Source organism: Triticum urartu, chromosome 4A, assembly GCF_056163025.1.
Source record: "Triticum urartu cultivar PI428250 chromosome 4A, HENAU_Tu73, whole genome shotgun sequence".
NCBI classification, from domain to species: domain Eukaryota; kingdom Viridiplantae; phylum Streptophyta; class Magnoliopsida; order Poales; family Poaceae; genus Triticum; species Triticum urartu.
The window spans coordinates 210,630,523-210,654,124 of NC_141876.1; the positions used below are offsets into that span (position 1 = coordinate 210,630,523).

The 23,602-nt window shown below is 48.9% G+C and overlaps 1 long non-coding RNA gene across 3 annotated transcripts; it reads right to left on the reverse strand.

The window, feature by feature from the left end:
- Nucleotides 1–6,244: 6,244 nt before the first annotated feature.
- On the reverse strand, nt 6,245–8,539 carry LOC125551259 (uncharacterized). Of its 3 annotated transcripts, none has more exons than XR_007302361.2 (3): nt 7,435–8,534; nt 7,210–7,253; nt 6,245–6,434 (listed from the first exon to the last, which is right to left on the reverse strand). It is a non-coding gene; the product is annotated as an uncharacterized LOC125551259 (long non-coding RNA). The 3 variants fall into 3 exon arrangements; XR_007302362.2 differs by having other exon boundaries at nt 6,245–7,253; nt 7,435–7,505; nt 7,667–8,532; XR_007302359.2 differs by having other exon boundaries at nt 6,245–7,253; nt 7,435–8,539.
- Between the last annotated feature and the right edge of the window lie 15,063 nt (nt 8,540–23,602).

Sequence of the window (23,602 nt, forward strand, 5' to 3'; positions counted from 1 at the left end):
GTGCGAGGACCCCCTAATCCAGGACTTCCTCAGTAGCCCTTGAACCAGGCTTCAATGACGATGAGTCCGGCGCACAGATTGTCTTCGGCATTGCAAGGCGGTATCCTCCTCTGAATACTCCATAGAAGATTCTGAACCCAATGATAGTGTCCGGCCCTGCCAAAAAAATTCCACATACCACCGTAGAGAGTATAATTTTTCCACAAATCTAATCTGCTGACAACTTTTCATAACATGACATCATGCCCTGGCCCCGGTCATTATTCCAACCATTTTTCTCAACCAGCGACTGCACGTGTTGCGAGGCTGTTTTATTGGAACGTCTTGTCGAAGCAGAGATCGTGTCCCCTTATCACAGGATTCTCATCAATACAGGTGTGGGTAACCCAATCGTGCTCGTTAGTATGACTCCTCGATTTTAGGCATGTTCCAAACAGCCACGCGGAGGACGCTTGATATTCGCCCTCTTTATAAAGGGGCCAAAGCCTGTCCTTTTCTTATTGCGCTCAATCCCTCCCTTCCCCCACCCCGAGTTCCAACACCCAAGGCTCAGGCGAAGCGCTTCAGACCTTCAATCATGTCCGGATCCAACCTTCAGAGCCAGTGGATGGCTTCCTCTATCACATAGGAGGACATCAAGAAGCTAAGGGAGGCCAGGTATCTGATCGCCGAAATCTCGCACATGCTGCCTGGCCGAGGACAGGTCATCCCCACTCCCAAACCCAACGAGAGTGTCGTATTTGTTTCCCACTTCCTCTGAGGGCTAGGCTTTAGTCTTGATCCCTTCGTCAGAGGGCTCATGTTCTATTATGGGCTCAACTTCCACGATTTAGCTCAGGATTCCATCCTTCACATCTCGTCGTTCATCGTCGTATGTGAGGCCTTCCTCCGCATCACCCCAATTCAGCTTATGGCTCAAGACCTACAATGTGAATCCGAAGATGATCGATGGGTGACACGCAGAATGCGGCGGTGCCACAATAAGCAAAGTCGTCGATGCCCCATGGCCAAAGGGTTCCTTCCCGGAGATATCTAACTTATGGCAGCGGGAGTGGTTTTACTTCACAGCTCCCCGAAGTACTAAGTGGGTGGGTGCTACCGCCTTCCGTTCGGGCCCCCACCACAACTGGCGTCATGGGTCAACAAGGGGCTAGACTGGGAGCCGGTTAATGATGTGCTGACATTGCAAAGTCGCATTCGAGATCTTCTCAAGAGGGATGTCGGTCTCGTCAAAGTAATGCAAGTTATGCTAGTTCATCGAGTCCTGCCATGCCAACGTGGAACGCCCCAAGACCGATGTGCCAGGTGTCCTCTTATTTGCAGTTGTTGCCATGTCATTTTCTTGCATGTTGCATCTCATATCATGTCATCATGTGCATAGCATCATCATATTTTCAAAACTTGCATCCATCCCGGTCTCCTCGTTCCTTCCGTTGTCCATTCTGAGTCCAGACACCCTTGCACGCGCCCGCGGCATGTCCGAAATATTATTTTATAAGTGGCCGGAACATGTTCTTGAAATCGGTTGAAAGTTAGCATGTGGTCTTATTATAGTGTAGATAGACCGCCTGTCAAGTTTCATCGCATTCGGAGATCGTTTGATGCCCAACCGTTAAACTATAGCGGCATTATAGCCGGTCTAACGTCGGACGTTTTCGGTCACCGGAAACGGTGCCAGGCTGCACCTCTCCCCTCTTCTCTCAGACCAACTAGCTCTTCGCAATCTGCCAGGTCCAACCTAACCTCTCTCGTCAGCCCGCAGCCCCCCTCGCGCGCGTCCAAAATTGTCCCGGACCCGACCCGGGCAGTCATCACCGTTGGATCCGGATCATCCCCAAACATCTATAAAATGTCTCTGTTTTCTTATTTGGGCGCCCTAGCCTATTTTTCCTGACCGTCCGATTACGATCGGAGGGACGGTTTAGCCCCTGCCCTAATCTCCTTGCTATATGAAGTAGACCCTAACCCTAAAACGTAGGGAGCTGTCCCATCCTACCTATTCTGCGCGCCACTCAACCAAATCCTCTTGGGATCCCCACCCGATCCTTCTCCACCCAACCAGCACCTCCGACCACCTCCCTGGATTTGCGCCGTCGACCAACCACAGCCGCCAGCCTCCCCTTCTCATGCCCCAAGCCTCCCGTCATCCAGGAGCACGAGCTCCATCGCCTCGCTGCCGCCAACCGGAGCAGCCCGTCATCCCCGTCATTGCCGAAACTCGCCGCTTCACCGGATCCCGCCGTCTCGGCCCCGTCCCCGTCGTTCGTACGTGCCTCAAGCCACGGTCGCCTTCGTCCCCGCAACCCACGAGCTTCTCGCAGGGAATCGTTCGAGCTCCTCCCATGGCCCTGTGTCCCTTCATCTCCGCCTCCTTCCGGCCAGCTGTCGTCGGCCAAGACGAGCAGGCAACAACATCGGCCACTGCCCTCCATGGAGCCCAAGTCGCGCCGCTGGAACTCCATCCCCGCGCCCGATTTTCTCCAAGCCGCGCCGTCGGCCAAGTCCCTCGACCCACCCACCAGAGCCACCTCCTTGCTGTCCCCGGCGCCGTCGCGCACCTGCTTCCTCTGCTTCGAGGACGAGGCCAGCGCCAAGTCCTCCTCGAGTCCCCTGCCTCGGATTCATGCTCGCCACGCCAAGTTCTGCAGCTGTACTACGCCATCAGGGAGTCGTCGCCCCGCCAAGTCCCTCGCCGGGGTTAGCTCGTCCCCAAGTCCACCGCCGCTTTGCCAAGTCCCTCCACCCGCCTCTGCTCGCATGCTTCGCCATGGCCGCCGGCCTCTGTTTCCTGCTGTGAGCAACTTCCTCCATAACCGAAGCTTCGATCTTTTCCTAGATCCGTTCTGGCATGTAGAGGTTATTTAGAGTTGCCACTATGTTCCACCACAAGCATATCAGCTAGCCTAGTGGCTAGTGCAGCCTCTATCCATTCAAGGGGTCTGGGGTTCGAGTCCCAGCCACCCCAATTTTTGCTTAGTTTTTCCGGTTATTTTGCACTCCCACTTCTGCTTCGGGCCAGATCTGCTGCTGGGCTTGCACAGTGCATAGATTCGGCCCGTGTTTTTTTTTTCCTGCCAGGACGAATTTTTCTATTATCTAGAGAACTGCATATTTACAGATTACCCCTCCATGTTCATGCATTAATAACTCTTGAACCGTGCATCGGTTTAAAATGGTTTAAATATGTCAAATGCGTAGTTTTTCATCTAGTTTCATAATATGCCACTTTCATCTATGTTTAAAATGATTAAAATGATGTTTGCTTATATTTGCCTATTGCCATGTAAAATGATTAAATTCATAACTAGATAACCGTAACTCGGATTTTAATAAACTTTATATGTAAATGGGGTAGAATTTTGCCTAGTTTAACATGGTGGCATCATCTTGCATGTTTAATAACTATAAAATTTGGTTTAGGGCAGAACAGCACCAAACCTAATATATGCATATGGGGATTTACCGGAATTGTTGTTCGTTGCTTCCGGCCTCATTTAAAAGTGCCTAGTTAGGTAGTTTTCATTTGCTTCACCCTCTTGCCTTGCTAACAACATTTAATCTTGTTGGGTTCCTAAACGAGATCGAACTAAATAAGTCATGTGGTGTTCCATCAATATGCAACTCGTTGCATATTGAGCTCCACTTAATTTGTAGAATTGCTTGTGCATTTTGCCATGCCATGCTTCATTAAACCGGACATGCATCATACTTGTTTGCACATCGTGCCATGTTTATGTGATGGTTGTTTACTATGTTGTTTGATCCTTTCTGGTGTTGCTTCTTCGGGTTGGTTCCGATAACGTCGTGTGTGTGAGGATTCGTTCGACTACGTCCGTTTGTCTTCTTCATGGACTCGTCCTTCTTCCTTGCGGGATTTCAGGGAAGATGATCATACCCTCGAAATCACTTCTATCTTTGCTTGCTAGATGCTCGCTCTTTTGCTATGCTTATGCTGCGATACCTACCACTTGCTTATCATGCCTCCCATATTGTTGAACCAAGCCTCTAACCCACCTTGTCCTAGCAAACCGTTGTTTGGCTATGTTACCGCTTTGCTCAGCCCCTCTTATAGCGTTGTTAGTTGCAGGTGAAGATTGAAGTTTGTTCCTTGTTGGAACATGGAGATGTTGTTCCTTGTTGGAACATGTTTTGGTAAAGGGTGGGATAACACAACTTGTTGGGATAACACAATATATCTTATTTAATTAATGCATCTATATACTTGGTAAAGGGTGGAAGGCTCGGCCTTATGCCTGGTGTTTTGTTCCACTCTTGCCGCCCTAGTTTTCGTCATATCAGTGTTATGTTCCCGGATTTTGCGTTCCTGATGCAGTTGGGTAATAATGGGAACCCCTTGACAGTTTGCCTTGAATAAAACTCTTCCAGCAATGCCCAACATTGGTTTTACCATTCGCCACCTAGTCTTTTCTTTCCCTTGGGTTCTGTAGACTCAAGGGTCATCATTATCTTAACCCCCCCGGGCCAGTGCTCCTCTGAGTGTTGGTCCAACCTGTCAGCTGCCGGTGGCCACCAGGGGCAACTCTGGGCTGGCCTACCCGTACCTTGGACAATCTGAGTGTGCCCTGAGAAAGAGATATGTGCAGCTCCGATCGGGATTTGTCAGCACATTCGGGCGGTGTTGCTGGTTTAGTTTTACCTTGTCGAAATGTCTTGTAACCGGGATTCCGAGTCTGATCGGGTCTTGCCGCTAGAAGGAATATCCTTCATTGACCGTGAGAGCTTGTGATGGGCTAAGTTGGGACACCCCTGCAGGGATTTGAACTTTCGAAAGCCGTGCCCACGATTATGGGCAGATGGGAATTTGTTAACGTCCGGTTGTAGAAAACCTGAAGTTGACCTTAATTAAAATACATCAACCACGTGTGTTACCGTGATGGTCTCTTCTCGGCGGAGTCCGGGAAGTGAACATGGTGTTGGAGTTATGCTTGGCGTAGGTTGCTATAGGATCACTTCTTGATCATACTTTTATCGACCGTGCTTTGCCTTCTCTTCTCGCTCTCATTTGCGTATGTTAGCCACCATATATGCTAGTCGCTTGCTGCAGCTCCACCTCATACCTTTTACCTTACCCACTAGTCAGCTTGCACGTGCAATGCATGTCTTATACAGTGAGCCAATGAGATTTCCACAAATACAAAATAAATGTATCACAAAAGTGTTCAATAGAAACAAAATTCTTTGATGTCGCTCAAGTTGCATTTTCAAAGGTGAGACACAATTGTGGCCATGTTGTTGCATACAGACCACAATATATATTACTCCATCCATTAGGTCTTCTCATTGGTTGTTAATAAGGAAGATGATTTTTTTTATGACTGAAAAAAGCCTCACATAAACATATCAATGGCAGTGAGCCAATATTCTAAAGCAAAATCTCAACACCAAAAATTCTTACTAAGGCACAAAATGTTTGTTACAACTGCTAGTTCCAATAAAAAAATAACTACCTTTAAAATGTATTGGAATCGACTAAAGCTTCTTCATTAATGAAATAAATGATAACGGAAATATCATTAATCCAGGTAATCTTGAACCGAATATTGCCTAGCCCACGGTTTGTCAGTGTATACAAAGATATGCTTGAGTAATGATCCAAGAGCAAGAGCATTGGGGATAGCAGAGCCACCCATCAACAGCTATGTTCGCTTAAATTTCCATGTCAATGGATCATCAGACTATGTTCTACTTAACTTTCCTGGCTCAAGCTCGGTGCAGAACTTTGCATGGAACTCCTTATTACTTAAGTAATGAATATCACATGGAAATTTAAGCTTAACCAGTCGCGTCAAGAAATGTCTCGGCTCACTCAGTTTTTAACCACTTGGTTCTGCCCTGGTTGGAGCTATATTAGTTTTAATGGGATATATACCTGTATTGTCCACCAAACCAACCAAACAAAATCATGCCTTCTAAAAGCTGATGGGGATCTCCCGTTCAACTTCATCCAAGCAATCCCCCGCAAAAAAACTTCATCCAAGCAATCAAATGGTACATAAAGATATGGTAGTCGTCCAGTGAACTTGCATTAAAAGTGAGGGTTCGCCCAAAAATCCTTTGTTTGTTTTCTAAAAGGGCAAGTGCCATTGTTTTTCCTGTGAAGACCTTGTATCATCAGATGGCATATGAAATGCTGAATTGTAAGGTTATAATTTTTTTAAAGGTTCCAGGCTTCCAGCAATGTACATAATAGGAAAACGAACTCGTGGGTACCAAGTCTTTTGGATGCAGTGACATAGCCTAAATAGATTTCTTATCGTGCGTAACAGTAGACATAGTCATTGGAGAAACAAACAGCTATAATGGAAACAGAATCGCATAGATGATGGAAACCATTTTGTGAACATTGCCATGTTAGATAGTTAATATCCTAGAAGTTGATGGTTGTAGCATGTGTGCTTGACAATTTGTGGATCCTGAGGAAGGAAAAACAATATAGTTAATAGTAGGTATTGAAATGCACAAGAAAATACTAACTCAAGCAAGGTCATATCATGATTTCCCTACATACTCTCTTGGCGCATATATATGGAACTCTTAATCCCAACTTACCAGAGAAACTGCAGGTTCTTATCTAATCAAAATCCATCATACTACCAGAACAGAAAAATGAGGAAAAACAATTCTTGGAGAACCTCACATGGACCATCCAACACATCCAAATTTCACGGAAAATAGGCAGATCATGAAAAAGTTCTCACAACATTGCTCATCAGGCTCTAAACTCTGAATTTGAGTGTGTCCTCTGCTGTAATTGTTCAGCTCATAGAGATAGCCCTTGTAGGATCATAAAAAGGGCCAGGGATGCAAATGTTGCAGGCTATGTAATTCACACTGTAATTGATAGCCCTTGTGTCGTCATACATTTTCCTTTCCCCTTTTCTCTTAATTGACTAGACCATTATAAAAAGAGGGGCTAGTCAATTAACCTAAAAAAGTGACATATGTTGGGTAAAAGTAACTACCCTTGAAGAAACCAATAGTAACAACATTCGAACCAAACATTTAGTTGCTTCACTTTTAACTTGTCTTGTGATGACAGGTGGGCTGGTCGTGTATGTAATGGGTCTTCGTATAATTGCAGTTTGTCGTTTAATTTGGTCTGGCTGTTGAGGCATGGATAAAAAGAATAACTGAATAATTATACACGTCATGTTGTATTCTGATATTCTTATGAGCTAACACCTGTACCTCTCACATACATCCAACTATGGGTCATCATCAGGTTCTTGTTCCTGCAAAGGATAGGAAATCAATGAGAAATTTAATCCAAACAAGGAGAAGATTAACAAAAGCTACAGAAAATAAAAAACAGCTAGGTGCCTTGTCAAGATCCTTAATCAAAAGCAAACTATATTAGTTCAATAAACGACAATATGAAAAGCATACTGATTAGGAAGCATTAATTAAGCTCACATATGATTTCTCCTTCGGTCCTTCCTGACTCCTTTATCTTTTCATACTCTCCTCCTCTTTGGCACATGTATCTTGCAAAAAGATTCATCATGCAAATTTATGTACAAGACATTAATTCAGTACAAGCAGATTAGTTTTGGAATCCACACCATACAAAAATTAAAATCTATTTCTGCTATATAACTTACAATCTACGTCTGACAAATTATCAACACACTAAAAGGACTTTAACCTGCAGCATCCCATGTGCATCCACGCTGCAGCGCCTTCCTCTAAGCCTCTCCTATTGCATGAGATGAAAAAGAGTTACTTAGAGGGTCGTACACACACCAGAAATCCTAAAAGCAAAAACATCTTTCCATCCAGCAATCCTTTCAAGGGAACAGGAGAAGCACAGCATCGGATGCAGTCGATTCATACATACAATTTCTGAATTAATGTGAAGTTGTGAACACACAGCAGAATGTTACTGAAATGTTCAATTTCATACAAACATGCTAGCCAAAAGGGAGGCGTCCGATCAAGGTGCCAACCCAAAAGTTGGGAAAGGCGTCGGCGACCTCCGGCCGAGAACGGCCGGGCTGTGGCTCGGTGATGCGGTGGCGCTGCCCTCGTGCAGTAGTGTGGCGGCGGGGTTGCCGCTTGGTGATGCGGCTGCAGGGCGCTCGCGCGGCACTGCCCTGTGCGTGCCACGCTCGCGGCCGAGCTCCGCCTCCGGCACCGCCCAGCCTCTCTTCTCCCGCCCTCAGCCGCACCACGTGCTCGTCCGCCATGGCCTTACAGCCGCCACTGCTATGTGCTGCACATGCGCTGTTGTCCGGCTGTCCGCCAATGCGCTGCTTCTCCCCGCCGTCGTCGCGTCATGGGCGCCTCCCTTAACACCTCTCGATGGCGAAGACGAAATCTGGTGAGGAGGGAGAGAAGGCTGATGCCACAAGCCGGAGGTGCAGCGCTCCGTTGAGGGTGAGGGGATTCGATTGGATCTGCTTCCTTTTTTCATGCGTGATTGTTGGGGCCGCGACTGCGGATCGTACCGAGACGGCAGAGTTTTCGTCTGCTCTCTCAAATCGCTAAGCACACTTTTGGCTGACAATTAGTGTATATGGACGGCTAGATATAATCAAATGATTCAGATCGTGAGGCTATAATTGATTGAGAGTGTTATGTGTAAGATAGGCTGGGTACGTTTAGGGATGAATATGTTTGCTTGTTTAATAGTAGTAGAGGTAAGCTTAAATAGTCTTGATCGCAAGGGTGCAAGATTGTTGAGTCCCCGTGACTCACACATACTTCCAAAACCAGCTTGCAGGTGCCGATGAGTCCGTGTAGATGACGCAACCAAGCTCAGGAGGAGCTCGATGAAGATCTTGTCCATTGTGTTGTTTTCGTTTCAGTCGATCAGTAGTGGAGCCCAGTCGGGACGATCGGGGATCTATGTAGCATTTGGGGTAGTCTTCTTTTATTTTGGTTCCGTAGTCGGACCTTGTGTGTATCTAGATGATGTAATGTTTTATTCATGTAATTGTATGAAGTGGCGATTGTAAGCCAACTATGTAACTCTTTCACTTATGTATTACATGGGTTGTGTGAAGATTACCTCACTTGCGACATTGCTTTCAATGCGGTTATGCCTCTAAGTCGTGCTTCGACACGTGGGAGATATAGCCGCATCGAGGGTGTTACACAACGTCAATCTGTCCGTATGTGGGAGTTCAACCCGGAAGGACCGTGAACTATTCAGCACTTCTTCGGCATGACGCTCGAAGAGATGTATGGATTGTTCTTCGGATCACGAATGAAGTGTCCGGACACCACCGAGGATGCGGGTCTCAACTGTAATCGTCCTGATACCCAGGTAAGTATTTCCACGACCGAACACACTGTCTTTTCACTTGTCATAACTTAATTCTGAAAGAATTGCTCTTGGCCAGGACTGAGTGAGAAAGGCAAAGATGATCAGGTGTTCGGCCCCCCTTCCTGATGGCTCGCCAGATCCTGTACTAGCGAGGATGCTAGAGTACGCACCTTATCAAGTGCCCTCGGAGGAAGATAAAGGGAGAGACGAAGAAGTTGAAAGCAAGCCTAACGCATTACTCATCCAAACTGGGGGAATTAGTACCTCCACGAAGGAGGATAATTGGGGAGAAGAATATGAAATTCCCTCTCTCCAAAGAAGGAAAAGCACAACTCCTGAAGACTTGTAAACAAGGGTTTCCAAACAAGAGAAGAAACCCTCGCCAGGGGGCCCTGCCCGGAGGGCATTCCTTCCGCACCATGCCCACAAGGGGATCAGCCTTCCACTGAGCTATAAGTGAACAAAAGTACTTTTGGTGAATGTATTTTTCTTTATCTCCGCTGACAATAACCAAGACGTATGTCTTGTAGTCCAGATCGTAGCTCTTCCCGACAGAGTTCGTCTTCGGGGGATCTTCTTCCGGAGATGATGGAGAGTGAAACGCCTCCCCTTGTCTCCTCGCCTCCTGGGGCGGATGACCCTGAGGTGTCATCACGGAGGATTTCTCATGATCCGCCAAGGCCAGAAGGTAACCCTTCGGCCACCCGAAGTCCGAAGTATTCGGCCCCTAAGAGGAGTAACAGAAAGAGTCTGGGGTTGTCCGGTGCCAAACCGGATGTATTGACGGGTCTTTTGGAGCAAGCGGCTATCTCAGAGGAGCATCGTAGTTTAATGGGTACGGTGGTTGAGAGGATCTCATCCGCCAAAAGTAGGTTGCATGAAGCTTTTACGAGCCTGGTAAAAGGCTTTGAGGTACACAAAAAAATTGACGGTACCGCACACGCTAGGTGTGCTCTATACAGATAGTAGCCCCTGAGACTCTGGTTGCTGTCCCGAGGCGGCAAACAAAGGATCATAGTCCCAGGTAATGATCGCGCTGCTTTTGTGTGCAGGCAGCGGACGGTCCGGAGGCTAGCCGGACTACTGAGTTTGCCGCACTAAGCCGGCAACTGGACGCGGCAGATGCCGACATTGTGCTTGTGAACAAGCGGCTTGACGAGGCACAGGGTATGTATTTTTGGGTGGTCAGCAAGTATTAAGAGCATGATGCTAGTATCTATAATACGTTTTGACTGCAGATGGAGCTGCCGCCGTGGAGACCCTTCGGGCGGAACTTGCCCGAGCCAAGTTACAAGCTAGGAGAAGTGATGCGGCCGCCCTAAAGGTGGCCGAAGACTTAAGAGCCGAACAGGCTACTCATCACAAGAGCGAAAATGAAATAGCCAAGATGGCTGTTGAGGTGAAACATGCCGCCGGCCGATATGAGCTTCTTGAAAAGGAAAGCCAAGTGGGAGCGGCTGACCTGAAGAGAGCCGTGGAGGCAACCAAGGAAACCCGTTCTAAAATCAGAGCGACATATGAGGAGCTCCGTCGAGCCGGAGATATCGTGGCTGGGAAGCCCTTTTTGTTGCGGACGAAGTTCGGGGATCCGAAGTATGCCCCTCTGGATCGATTATGGAGTGCTGCAGACGCGTATGCGGACTTGGCAATGAGTGCTGCTGATGCGACTGCGTTTTTCAAAGATCAAGAAGATCACGTAGTAGAGAAGTTGTTCTGGTCGCAGTTCAGTGCTCTGACACGTCCGCTGCTGTTAAATGAGCAAATGGCTGAGTGGGCTGAGCTCCATTGGTTGTCCGGGCTGGCCATGAGGTCTGTCGTGGATCATCTTTGGCCAGAAGGAACAAGCCTAATAGTTATTTTGGTTTAGTGCAACGATTCCTTGGTGCTGTGCAACATATCAATGCCATAAAGAGGTTAGCATGCATAGAGGGTGCGCGGATGGCTCTTGCCCGTGTTAAGACATACTAGGCAGAGATGGATGCCACCGCGATTGCAACCCAGGGTCCGGCCGTAGGCCAGGTCTCGGCCGAGCACTATTTAGAAGAAGTCCTAGAAGGCGCTCGTTTAATAGAGGCTCAGTGCTAGAAGAGCATCATGTTCGAGTGACATGTATCCCCATTGTAAAAATAGTATTATTTGAATTATACAGGTTGTTTTTATTGCCTGAAGGTATTATGATGCCTCATGTGTGACCGTTTATGTAAGTATATGACCTGAAAGTTTGCAGTCGTCGGCTTCAGCCCCCACGCACATAATGCGGGGGTGTTTGGAAAAGCTCGTATTCACACTTGATCCAACGTCTTGGTCCATGAAGGAGGTGATAGCGCAACGAACAAGGCAATCAGACTATATTGCTTTAACACTTTCACTTAGCCATAGGAGTTTGACAGTGGGGCTACTATATAGCCCCTGGTACTTTCGCGCTTATCCGAATATGGTGCGCGTACATACATGAACGGGAAACCGGTCCTTTGTTAATGCACAGGAATCGCGAAGATTCCACTGAGTCCTCGAGTGGTTGACCAGTCTCGCGCTTTATCATGATAGTCAGTTTTCGGCTTTCTCTACTGAGGTTCTCATACAGATGAACTAGGGCACAATCACAGTAGTTCTCCCGGTGCCACCTTAGCCGATAAAGCGGACTATAAGGTAGCAAAACACGGGAGCCGGGCAAACCCAACATTTGACCACAGACATGATTCGGAGCTGATGCATACAAGGCCAAACTCGCGACGCCGAACACTCCCTAAGGTATTCAGACTTTACAACATATACTGGGCTCACCAAAGCCCTTGATAATGAACCCTCAATTTCCAGGTACATGCATTAGTATGACGTGGCGAAAATGCCAATAACGTCAGCATCCCTCTTGGTTATGCTAAGTATCCGGAGGGCGTGAAGCAACAAGAGACAGTGAGAAAGGTTTACACAGGTTCTTAATCTAAAAAGAAACCTTTGAGGGGGGCCCTGCTACACATCTGCGCCCGCGTCTCCGTAGTGCCGTGTCCTGGAAGGCTGTAGGACGATTGTCATCTACAAGAGAGAGAAAACCCAGGTGAAAGTCTATGTGCGGAAAATTGGTTATTTTTAATAGACCATTGAAATTCAATCTAAGAAAGGTCGAACCGAACTATAGTCCTTTATTACATGCGGTAAGCCCCTAGCGCCACCTATGTGGCTATATCCATCGACCCAATATCGGGTTTATCTGAACTGTTACAGCGAGGGGTGCGTCGGACTCGTCTAGCCATGTCCGCAGTCTTGACGACAGATCATTTATTCTGGTTGGAGGGGTCGTTTAGTGTTCAGCTGCGAAAGCCGCCATACATTCCTCCGCATGTAAGGAACGCTCTGAGTTTCTGCTAACTATGATGATGCCACGTGGACCGAGCATCTTGAGCTTAAGATAATCGTACTACGGTATTGCATTAAAACGAGCGAAGGCTGTTCTTCCGAGTAGTGCTTTATAGCCGCTTCGGAATGGAGCGATGTAGAAGGTTAATTCTTCGCTCCACAAGTTGTTGGGAGAACCGAATACAACCTCTAGTACTATAGAGCATGTGCAGCGGGCCTATGGGCGTGGTACAACTCCTTTAGAGGTAGTATTGCTTTGGCTGATTCTTTTTGGGTCTATCCCCATTTTGTGGACTGTATCTTGATATATCAGATTAAGACTACTGCCGCCGTCCATAAGGACTCGGGTGAGATGGTATCCGTCAATTATTGGGTCTAGTACCAAGGCAGCCAATCCTCCGTGCCGGGTACTAGTTGGGTGGTCCCTGCGATCAAAAGTGATTGGGCAGGACGACCAAGGGTTGAACTTGGGGGTAACGGGCTCTATGATGTATACGTCTCGGAGTGCGCGTGTGCTCCTCCTCTTCATTAAATGAATCATGTTCACTGTTTTGACTTCTGGTGGGAATTTTTTCTGTCCCCCAGCATTTTGTTAGTGAGGCTCATCCTCATCTTCACTTGGTGTCTCCCTCCCCTTGTGTTCGGCATTTAGCTTCCCGGCCTGCTTAAAGACCCAGCATTCTCTGTTGGTGTGATTTGTAGGTTTATCGGAGGTGCCGTGAATCTGACATAATCTGTCAAGAATCTTGTTTAGGCTGGACAGTCTATCTTTGCTGCCTTTGAATGGCTTTTTCCGTTGACCGGGTTGAGATCCCCTAAATTCGCCGTTTGCCACCGTGTTGTTTGGGTTGTCTTCATTGCTTCGACGCTTGCTTTTATTGTGTCGTGGTTCTCCATTGCCATCCCTCACTCCGGATGTGATTGGTTCGCTGGTGCCGCTGCGGGCCAGCCAACTATCCTCACCCGCGCAAAAGCGGGTCATAAGGCTTGTTAGGGCTGCCATTGTCCTTTGTTTTTCCTGGCCGAGGAGTCTGGCAAGCCATTCGTCCCGCACACTATGTTTGAAAGCCGCTAAGGCTTCGGCGTCTGGGCAATCGACAATTTGATTCTTCTTAGTGAGGAATCTGTTCCAAAGCTTTCGGGCTGACTCTCCGGGTTGCTGAATTATGTGACTTAAATCGTCTGCATCTAGAGGTCGGACATAGGTCCCTTGAAAATTGGCCATGAAAGCGTCCTCGAGCTCTTCCCAACTTCCAATTGAGTTTTCGGGGAGGCTTTTCACCCAGTGCCTAGTTGGTCCTTTCAACTTTAAGGGCAAGTATTTGATGGCGTGGAGATCATCTCCACGAGCCATGTGAATGTGAAGGATAAAGTCCTCAATCCAGATCCTAGGGTCTGTTGTTCCGTTGTATGACTCTACGTTCACGGGTTTGAATCCTTCTGGGAATTCATGGTCCAGTACCTTGTCGGTGAAGCATAGGGGGTGCGCGGCACCCCTGTATTTGGGTGTGTCTGATGGTTGTAGTGTTCGATTTTGATTCCGAACTATTATTCTGTCAGTATAGTCATTTGGGCGGCGATGATTCTGTGCCGAAACGCGCTTTCTAGGTCCATAAATGGACCTGGTCAACCCGGCTTTTTTTGTAGGTCCTCGCGTAGGTCGTGTGATGACTTGTGTATGTCAACGTTAGCCGGCCTATCGCGACCACGGGGTGTCCGGTCCGGTTGATCGGCCGTTTTATTTTTCGGCTGAGTGGGCTCTAAGACCTCATCATCGAGTTCAGGCAACAGCTTGCGCTTTGGATAGCTTTTTGTGTGGCGATTACCGCCGTACTTTTCTTCCATGTCAAGCACTTTTATTCCATTTGCTGTTGAGCGTATTCTGCGCCGTCTTAAGCCATTGCTTCTGCTTCTTCAGGCTCCGCGCGGTTTCAATGAGCCTTCTATGAAGTTTCTCTTGTTCCAAGTGTCTTTCAGGGATGAGGTTTGCATCGCCGTCCGGACTATTCATGTCTCCGGAGACAGGTTGATGAGTTTTACCCTCGGGGTCGTCGTGACTGGATATCGGCTCCGTACTATGTTCGCCGTCCGCTAGTCTACCCTGCTCCGCCGCTGGGTTCATGTGGTCGTTGTCTCCTTTGGGGTCGACCGGGGTGTTACTCTTTCTTGCACTATTATCGCTGTTTTTGCTGGGGCGGGATTTCGAGCGGCGCTTATGCCGTCGCTTTGGTTGCTTCTCAAGGGAATTGTCCTTCACTGCTTCCTCCCATTCCTCATCATCATTTTCTTTGGGTGTATCCACCATGTATATATCATGTGATGAAGTGGCAGTCCAGCGCCCTGCGGGCTGTGGTTCCTGTTCACTTGCCACATCGTCGTCCATACCGTCGATGTCTTCGGAGCCGAAATCATGCATATCGGTTAAGTCGTTGACAGTGGCTATTAAGTGGGTCGTGGGTGGGGAAAAAATTTCTTCGTTGTCCGCTTCCCACTCGAGCCGAACACAGTTCGTCCAAGGGCCTCCTGACAAGGAGAGAGACCTTAATGAATTTAGCACATCGCCCAAGGGCGAGTGCTGAAAGATATCCGTGGAGGAAAACTCCGTGATCGGCGCCCAATCAGATTTGATAGGTACGGATGCAGGCGGCACGGAGACCGTGGCCGGGGACGGATCCAAAGGTCCAGCGACACAGGCGTCGTAGGAGGTGAAGTCAGTATTCGGCTCTATCGCTGCTGAGTGTGTGGCCTCCATGGCGGGGTCCATCCACCCGTCCTCAGACAGTGCGATCTGTATCGGATTGAGGGCCGGAGTATTTACATGTGTGATCTCCCGAACATTGTCCGATGGCAGAGCTAAATCATGCTCACCGTGACTATGCGGCGTACCTGACTGTCATAGCCCTAGAATTTAATTGCAAATAGTTGCACAAGCATCCATGCATCATGTCTAAATTTCTTTGAAAGTTGAATTGGGGATTGATAAACCCTAGCACCAAATGAATTCAAATAGGTTCAAATAAAATCTTTTTCAATGAACCCAAAATGCTCTAAAAAGAGTTCATGATTTCTTGTTAAGGTGCAAACCTCTGCTAAAAATGATGAATATATTTTTAGGTCATTTTTGGATTCTTGAATTAACACAAAAGTATTTGAGTTGGATCCATTTAAATGCTATATATATTTTAAATGGTCCAAATATTCTCAAGTTATTTGTGGAGCTCTGGAATAGTTTATCTAACATCCACAATAATTTTCAGAATTTATTAAAATGATTTAGTGCCTAAACTAAATCAAAACAAAAATAACAAGATAAAAAAACAGAAAAGAGGGAAACCATACCTGGCGCTTACCTGTCCAGCTGGCCGGCCTGCTACTGTGCGGCCCAGCCCACAGCGCAGTGCCAGTCACCCTCAACCTCCCGCCAGGAGGATGAGAGGCGAGTGGCCACCGCACGCAAGCACGCGCCCCGGCCACCTCCTGCTTGCCGCCTCCCTCTGGACCTCCCGGACGACGCCACGCACGCCCCGTGCACAACTCTCTCACTCTCACCCGCTTTCCCTCTCTCCCGTAGGAACACGAGCTCGACCGAGCGAGCTCGCCGACGCCGACCGCCATACCCGTGGCCACCGGCCACCCCTCGCCCTGCCGCTGGGTCCAGAAGCTCCGCCATGTCTTCCTCGCCCTGTCCACCAAGCTACATGATGCCCGGAGGCCCTGCTTCATCGCCACCATCGTCGTCTTCGCCCTCGGCCGCCGTGGATTGCCGCCGTCGATTCGCGACAACCATCGCGCACCTCGACCCTGCCGTCTGCACCATCCACCTCACCGTGAGACCCTGCTCCAAACCCCTCTTCCTCCCCTCACATTTGTGGAATCTAGCCCCATCCCCCGCCGCGCCCGAGAGCTTCTTCCACCAGCCATGTCGCCGCGGCCGCTTTAGCCACCGCAGCTCGCTCCCAAGCGCGTCACCGCACTCAGGGTACACCTCGGGGGCCTCTCAGCCCCTCAGCTGGCCTCCTAGCACACCGCAGCCCTGCGCCCGCTCAAACCCGTACTCCGGCCACCGCCGCGAGCTTTGTTCCGGCGAGCTCCGGCCATCCCAGCTGCTGCTGCTTGCTGGAATGGATGCGCGCGTGTGCCAGCAATCCGTAGCCACAAAGCGCGCGCCAAACCATCGTTCGTGGCACAAATCCGAGCCGCGCCGCCGTCGTTTGGGTCACCGTCGGCCAGGCTCCGGCGATTGCCGACGTGGCGCTGACGTGGCTGTCATTAGAGCCTGATGATGCCGCTAATTAAACCCCACCAGTCGCTGACATTAGGGCCCCACCACCTAATAACCATGGGTTATTTTTTTGATTAGATTTAGTTAAACCAGGCAGGACCCACGCGTCAGAGTTGACTTTGTCGATGTGGCGTTTGATCGGTCCCACCTATCTGCGACCCTAACCAGCCCTTAGTCACTGACCGGCAGGCCCCACAGGTCAGGTTTAACCTGGGCGGCGCCTGTTGACCTGCTGAAGTTTATTCAAGAAATTCCAGAAAATGCCCAAAACTTTAAAAAAATCATAGAAAATTATCTATAACTCCAAATGAAATAATTTATATATGAAAAATTATCAAAAAAATTCAAGGAATCCATCTGTACCATTTTCATGCATGTTTGAGCAAGTTAACCTCACTGTTTAGGATGAAACATGATTAGGGCAAATTTCATAATAGGTTTGGAGTTGGAATTTGATATACTTTTGAATTCCACTTCAATTAAAATGACTTTCTGTTGCATTAGCCCAAATCATAGCATATTGCCATGTCATGATCATGCATCATATTGTTGCATTGCATTGATTGTATTCTTCCTTGTTTGCCGGTAATTGCCCCCTCTCAGTAGACGTGGTTTCGACGATGTGATCGATGACACTGATGAAGAGCTATACTATCTTCAGAAGTGCCAGGCAAGCAAAACTTCCTTGTTCATTCCGATACAATCCCACTCTCTCGCTCCTGCTCTCTTTTACTGCATTAGGACAACAATGTTTCAACTATTACATGATGCGGTAGTTGAACCCCTTTCCTCTGGATGACCTGTCATTGCCACAGTAAATAGATGAAACCCACTAGCATGAGTAGGAGTTGTTTGAGCCCTGATGTGGATACTCATTCATGCTTGTTTGTCATGCCTGCTATTGCTTAGAGTTGAGTCGGGTCTGATTCATCGGCGATGAATTGGGAAGTTGTGAGCATGTCCTACTGTTGAGAGCTAAGTGTGTGAACACGATTTGGTAAAGGTAGCGGTGAGAGGCCATGTAGGAGTACATGGTGGGTTGTCTCATTGCAGCCGTTCTCAGGAACTGAGTTCTGTGTTTGTGATCCATGAACAGTTACTACCACACATTGGGCTCCGGGCGCTCCAAGCTCTCTCGACTTATTAATCAACTTGATCTCTGTCCAGGAGTTGCAACTAGTTTCTGGTGTTTGTAGGTAGTGTTAGTAGTCTACCAAGTGGCACCCGGTACAAGTGGGCTTGGGACAGACTAGGCACAATGGCCCGGTGTACCATGTGGCACCCGGATGGTGGGCTTGGGAACCCTGTACACATCGTTTGGGGCCGTGAGCGACACCCCGGCAGGATCTCCTTGCGGATGGAACCCGAATAGGCAATAAACCTGGACTAGAGACTTGTGTGGTTAGTCAGGTCATGGCCGACTCCATCACCAGGCTTCCGCTTGAAGGTTGCCGAGATACACGACGTGTACATGGTGGTAAGTGGTGAGAGCATGTGTGAAGAAGTATACCCCTGCAGGGTTATCATTATCTATTCGAATAGCCGGATTCCTCAGATATGGAAACTTGGACCCCTTGCATAGTTCATAGACAAGTGAAAGTGGATACTCTAAAATGCGCAAGATAAGCGTGAGTGCTATGGATGTTGTTCTCGTAGGGAGACGGGAGCGGATCCATAGTGGTGTATTGATATGGTGAATATGTGGACTCGTGTGCGCCACCTCAAAAGAGTTGCTTGCAGTCGTAGTTCAGGTTAGCCACTGAGTCAAAGCTGGTTTGCTGCAGTTAAACCCCACTACACCTTTGTTGATACCAGTGCATATGTAGTTAGTTCTGATGTAAGTCTTGCTGGGTACATTTTTACTCACGTTTGCTTAATTTATGTTTTCGCAGAGAGACTTCAGTCTCACTAGTAGTTCCACGTGGACTTTGATGTTTAGCTTGTTACCTCACCTATGATCTTGTGCCCTCGGCAGGATCCGGTAGTTAGTCAGGCTTCTCAGCCTTTTTCATTTACAGATGTCTGTACTCAGACATGTTAAGCTTCCGCATGTGCTTGTTGCTTGTATGCTCTAAATGTTGGGTCATGAGACCCATGTTTGTAATATCTCGCTCCTTGGAGCCTAATGAATAAATACTTGAGTCATAGAGTTATGTTGTGATGCCATGTTGTATTTACACATATCGAGCATATTGTGCGTATGATTGAAATGCTTGGTATGTGTGGGATCTGACAACCTAGTTGTTTATCCTTGGTAGCCTCACTTATGGGGAAATGTAATCTTGTGATTCCATGAGCCATAGTAGTCCGCTACAGCCCGGTTCACTTGACTGGCCGGCATGTGATTCACTTCGTTCCTGTATCTGTCCCTTTCGGGGAAATGTCATGCGGTGACATCCGGAGTCCTTCCTAGCCTACTACAGCCCGGGTTCCCGGAGTCCCGTTAGCCTAGTGCTACTGCCCGGATTCACACGCTGCTGACCGACATGCTTGATGTTGATTCATGTATGCCTGTCCCTATAAGTTAGTGCCACTTTGGGTTCACGACTAGTCATGTCGGCCCGGGTTCTCTGTCATATGGATGCTAGCGACACTATCATATACGTGAGCCAAAAGGCGCAAATAGTCCCGGGCCATGGTAAGGCGACACCCGTGGGAATACCGTGCGTGAGGCCGCAAAGTGATATGAGGTGTTACATGCGAGATCGGTGTGCTTAGAATCGGGGTCCTAACACTGACATGGGTTCGAATCCGTCGAAGATCAAGTCTCCGCGGATGTCAGCGGTATAGTTCAAGCTTCCAAACCTAACCTGATGGACAGGGGCGTAGCTCTCGATCTGCTCCAGATGGCCGAGCGAGTTGGCCCGCATTGCGAAGATGCCGAATACGAAGATCTGTCCGGGGAGGAAAACCTCTCCCTGGATCGCATTGTTGCCAACGACCGAAGGAGCCATCAAGCCTTATGATGACGACACAGTGGAAATCTCAATGAAAGCACCAATGTCGGTGTCCTCTCGATGGATGGATGGTAGGGGGTCCCGAACTATGCGTCTAAGGAGGATGGTAATAGGAGGCGGGGAACATAATGTTTACCTAGGTTCGGGCCCTCTCGATGGAGGTAATACCCTACTTCCTGCTTGATTGATCTTGATGATATGAGTACTACAAGAGTTGATCTAGCATGAGATCAGAGAGGCTAAACCCTAGAAGCTAGCCTATGGCATGATTGTTGTTGTCCTACGGACTAAAACCCTCCGGTTTATATAGACACCGGAGGCGCTAGGGTTACACAAAGTCGGTTACAAGGGAGGAGATCTACATATCTGAATCTTGTATCTTCCACACAAAGGATAGTCCCACCCGGACACGGGACAAAGTCTTCAATCTTGTATCTTCATAGTCCAATAGTTCGGCCAAGGGATATAGTCCGGGTGTCCGAGGGCCCCCTAATCGAGGACACCCTCAATCAACATACCCATAAGGACAGGGTGCTCATCCACAATGGCGGTGCCTCGCCGCGTTTCCAGTAGATTGTCAGATGCCTCTAGTTGGACAGAGGTCATCGGTGGATCAGGCACACCTCCTCCTTTGAGGGAAGGCCGTTCACTAGACTCCAGAGCCGTGTAGGTCTCCGGAATGGTATCCGGCTGAGGTCCGAAGATAACTTGGCCCCCACTGCCAATCCCCATGAGGGCTTTTTCCCCCTGTGTCCGATGGACGAGGAGTCATCCTGCGGCGCCACCTTAAGGATTTTTAGAACCTCCCCCTAGTCTGGGAAGATCCTTTGGGACGCCGCCTCGTCATCACCCTTGGGTGAGGCAGAATGAGCGGGCGGCGGAGACATGCTAGCCATTTCCTTTGGGTCTAGCGAATCCTCTGCCGAGGATCGCGGGGAGCTGTCGTGGGCCGAACTATAATGGCATAGTTTAAACATATTATTATTATAAACTGGAAAGGCTAGGTATTAGGAGGTGCATAGGGTTTTGGTGCTTACGAGGTAGCCCGAGGCTTGGTCCGGGGCATTCGCTCCGGACTACTTTCGACATCCCATGCGGAGTTATCCGCAAGGGAGCCCTTCCCCCTCTTGGGCGCCTTCGCCTCCAGATTCATGGAGGTCTCTCTTTTCTTCTTTCCCCACATCGGGGGGAAACCGCCTTCTTCTTCCTCCTAGACATCGTCTTTGGCAACCGAAGAGGCAGTCTTGTCTTCGGACGACATGTCCGAAGCACCCTTTCGGCGAAGGCCACTCCTGCTCCCTTTGGCCGTTTTCTTGGCCTTCTTCTCTAGCACATCATAAGGCACCGGAAATAGCATCTTCGTTAGGAGTGGGGTTTCCTCATCTTTGGGATGTGGAGCTGGACAATTAATCTGCCCCGCTATGTCAATCTAGGCCTAAAAATTGATAGGAATGCTTAGAGTCCTCCCCAAAATATGCCAATAAAGGCTATACCTTGAATACATGAAAGAACTTACCAAATTGGCCTAGCTCTTTAAGCTGAGCCCATGATCTTAGGTCGTGGGCAGTGGTGTCTCGCCAGCCTTGAAGAGCACTTTCCAGATATCTTCGTGCGTTGTGCCGAAGAGCTCTTGTAGCGTCTGGTGCTTGGCCAGATCGAACTCCCACAAATAGCAAGTCCGGCGTTGGCACAGAAGGATCCGGCGAATGAGCATTACCTGGATCACATTGACAAGTTTGATCCTCTTGGCTATCATGTTCTGAACACACGTCTTGACCCAGTCAGCTCGCTCGAAGAGCTCCAGGTGAGGCCCTTCTCTTGGCAGGAGGTGAGCCGCAGCGGAGCTCCGGATCGAAATTCGGGGGCAACCGCCCAGTTGCTGTCGCGCGTCTCGGTGATGTAGAACCACCCTGACTGCCACCCCTTCACCGTCTCCACAAAGGAGCCTTCGGGCCATGTGAGGTTGGGCATCTTGCCCACCATGGCACCTCCGCACTCTGCCTGTTGGCCTCTCACCACCTTCGGATTTACATTGAACGTCTTCAGCCATAGGCCGAAGTGAGGCGGGACACGAAGGAAAGCCATGCAAACTATTATAAATGTTGAGATGTTGAGGACAAAGTTGGGGGTAAATCAGGGAAGTCTAGCCCGTAGTAAAACATCAGTCCGCGGACAAATGGGTGGAGAGGGAATCCCAGCCCATGGACGAAATGTGCAAGAAATACAACCCTCTCATGTGGCTCAGGGGTAGGGATGGTATGTCCTTCGGCCGGGAGACGGTGAATGATCTCCTTGGGTAGGTATCCGTCCTCTCGAAGCTCCTTCATGTCTTTCTTCTTGACAGAAGAAGCCATCCACTTGCCACCAGCTCCGGATCTGGACATGATTGGAGTATTTTCTCCGGCGAGGGAAGCTAGGGATTGGACGCTGGAGCTTTAGAATGGATTGGCAGAGGAAGGGGAAGGTAGGGGTGAGTGAGGACGAATCCTTAACCCCTTATAAAGGCCTTGAATATCAAACGCCTCCTTGCTCGCCTTAAAACTTGCCTATTCCCAAGGGCTATGTAAACAGCACGATTGGGTTACCCACACCTGTATTGATGAGAATCCCGTAATAATGGGACACAATATCTGCTTTGACAAGGTGTGCTAATGGAAACCGCATCTCGAAACATGGAGCGGCGGGCAAGAAACGGTTCAAAATTATGAGCAGATGGACGTGATGTCATGTTGTAAAAAGTTGTGAGCAGATTGCACTTGTGGATTAGTGTATTCTCTCTACAGTTATGTATGGCGTGTGTTACAAGTTCGGACACGATCAATTTGTCCGAAGACTGTTTTGGAGTTCGGAGAGGAGGAGCCCGTCTTGCAATGCCAAAGACAGCACTACGCGCCGGATACCTTGTCATTGAAGTCAGGTTCAGGGGCTACTGCCGGAGTCCTGGACTAACGGGTCCTCGGGCGTCTGACATGTTAGCCATGGGCCGGACTGATCTGTTGTGAAGATATGAAGGCCAAAGACGGCACCCGTGTCCGGATGGGACTCTCCTTGGCGTGGAAGGCAAGCTTGATGACCGGATATCTAGATTCCATTCTCCGTAACCGACCTTGTGTAACCCTAGATCCTCCCGGTATCTATATAAACTGGAGGACTTAGTCCGGATAGGAGAGACTCATCATCATAGCTATACAAGGTAGACCTCTAGGGTCTTAGCCATTACGATCTCGAGGTAGATCAACTCTTGTAATACTCATATTCATCAATATACATCAAGCAGGATGTAGGGTTTTACCTCCATAGAGAGGGCTCGAACCTGGGTAAACACCGTGTCCCCTGTCTCCTGTTACCATCGACCTTAGATGCACAGTTTGGGACCCCCTACCCGAGATCCGCCGGTTTTGACAACGACACCTGGGCCGACTGCCGCAGCCCCCGGGCCGGTTGCGCCTGATGCAGCCCATGAGCCTCCTTCCGAAGTCCCCGGGCATACTGCGGCAGCCCCCGGGCCAGGTGCGACTGCTGCAGCCCCCGAGCCGCCTGCCAAAGTCCCCGGGCTGACTGATGCAGCCCCCGAGTCGGATCCGACTGCTCCAGGGGTGGCCGCCACAAAGATTTTGGCGAAGGCTTGATAGACGGCTCGAGGAGGTGCTGAAGGGAGACGCCAACTGGTATGGCTTGCTGGGTGGAGCCAATCCGTGCTAGGGCATCTGCTTGCTCATT